Here is a 2323-nt window from a genome sequence, read left to right as displayed (position 1 = left end):
TCAAGTTTCGTCTGCTGGGGGTTATGGAGAACCCAGTCAGCCTCAAGTTTCGTCAGCTGGAGGTTCGGGAGAACCCAGCCAGCCTCATGTCACGTCTGCTGGGGGTTCGGGAGAACCCAGCCAGCCTCATGTCACGTCTGCTGGGGGTTCGGGAGAACCCAGCCAGCCTCAAGCCACGTCTGCTGGGGGTTCGGGAGAACCCAGCCAGCCTCAAGCCACGTCTGCTGGTGGGCCCGAGGAGCCCGTCCAGCCTTATGCCTCGTCTGCTGGAGGGCCCAAGGAGCCCGTCCAGCCTCATGCCACGTCTGCTGGAGGGCCCGAGGAGCCCGCTCAGCACTACGCCTCGTTGGCTGGGGGTCCGGGAGAACCCAGCCAGCCTCATGTTTCGTCTCCTGGGGGTTCTGGAGAACCCAGCCAGCCTCATGTTTCGTCTGCTGGAGGGCCCGAGGAGCCCGTCCAGCCTCATGCCACGTCTGCTGGAGGGCCCGAGGAGCCCGTCCAGCCTCAAGCCACGTCTGCTGGAGGGCCCGAGGAGCCCACCCAGCACCACGCCTCGTTAGCTGAGGGTCCTGGAGGACCCAGCCAGCATATCCTCACATCTGCTGGCGGTCCGGGGAAGTTTGTTCAGCTACCATCTGCTGAATCATCCCCTGTGACTCCTACACCGTTGCCTGCATCCACATCACCGCCTGCAGCATTCACGCCACCGCCTACAGCATTCACATCATCACCATTCGCATCACCGCCTGCAGCGTCGCTGCCGTCAGGTTCCGCAGCCGTCCCGCTGCCGTCAGGTTCCGCAGCCGTCCCGCTGCCGTCAGGTTCCGCAGCCGTCCCGCTGCCGTCATCCACGCCTGGTCCGGCCTCCGTGTCTTCAGCCTCGTCCGGTCCGGCCTCCGTGTCTTCAGCCTCGTCCGGTCCGGCCTCCGTGTCTTCAGCCTTGTCGGGTCCGGCCTCCGCTTCAGCCTCGTCTGGTCCAGCCTCCGCTTCAGCTTCAGCCTCGTCTGGTCCAGCCTCCGCTTCAGCTTCAGCTCCGCCCACGCCGTCGCCTGGTCCAGCATCGTCTTCGTCTGGTCCAGCCTCCGCTTCAGCTTCAGCCTCGTCTGGTCCAACCTCAGCTTCAGCTTCGTCTGGTCCAGCCTCCGCTTCAGCTTCAGCCTCGTCTGGTCCAGCCTCCGCTTCAGCTTCGCCTGGTCCAGCCTCCGCTTCAGCTTCAGCTTCGTCTGGTCCTGCCTCGCCTGGTCCTGCGGTTGCCACACCGCCGTCAGAGCCAGCTCGACCCATTCCGCCTCGCCTCTGCTGGCCGTTTTCCGGGCCTATTAGGTGGCACCGTGGCCTTCGGGGACGGCCTCCGGAAAGGGTTTGTCGCTGCCGCTGGCATCGCGGCCGCCCTCCGGACCTGCTTAGTGGCTGCCACTGCCTTCCAAGTGGTCGGCCTCCAGAACTGTTTGCCCGTCGCCGCCGTTGCCGTGTGCACGGTCGGCCTCCGGAACTGTTTGCCCGTCGCCGCCATTGCCGTGTGCACGGTCGGCCTCCAGAACTGTTTGCCCGTCGCCACCGTTGCTGTGTGCATGGTCGGCCCCCTGAACTGTTTCGGCTCTTGTGTTGTCGACCCCCAGACTTTACTGTGGACTCGTGAATAGTCTTGTTTTGTGTTGGCCTGTTTTTGGTTTGTTCTGGTCTCTTGTGCTCCTTGTTTTTTTGTCTGGTCTCTGTCCCTCCTTCCTGGACCCCCTCCGCCCGCCCTGGTCTGGTGCTCTGTTTTGTTCTGTTTTCTGTTTGGGGCTGTCGGGAGCCAGCCCTTAGAGGGGGGGGTACTGTCACGGTTCTGGGTCCGTTGGACCCAGTATTTTGAGTTTATTGTGTTTTGATTTAAGTTTGCATCAGGGATTGTGTTCTTGTTCTCTTGTCGTGTTATGGTAATGTTTATGATGTCTATTATTAGAGTTCCATGTTTCTGTTTATCTGGGTTTAAGATGTGGGTTTAGTTTCATATGTCATTTCCTGTCTGTCTCTCTATGTCGAGCCTGCGTGTGATGTTTTATTGTGAAGGTCTGCGTCTTATGTGAGTGTGTTCAGTTTTACCTCTGTCTCGTCTTACGGATTATTCCCAGCTGTGTCCACCACCTGTGTGTAATTCCCGTGTTTCTCTGTGTGTATTTAAGTCGTGTCCTCCGTCATTGTAGTTGCTGGTCCGTCTGTGTTTCCACCCTGCTTCATCTGTGTGTTTCCCTTCAGTCAACCATCATCTGTTTCCGCCCGCTCTCATTCATGTCCAGGTTCGTGTTCTGTAGTTAGTTTGTTCCCAGTTTAGTTTAGTCAT

Source organism: Copadichromis virginalis, linkage group LG20 (assembly GCF_057382275.1).
Source record: "Copadichromis virginalis isolate Kocher_CV1m ecotype Utaka linkage group LG20, C_Virginalis_male_GT1.1, whole genome shotgun sequence".
Lineage (NCBI taxonomy): Eukaryota > Metazoa > Chordata > Actinopteri > Cichliformes > Cichlidae > Copadichromis > Copadichromis virginalis.
The sequence above is the reverse complement of the archived record's forward strand: the minus strand, read 5'-3'. Positions refer to the sequence as shown.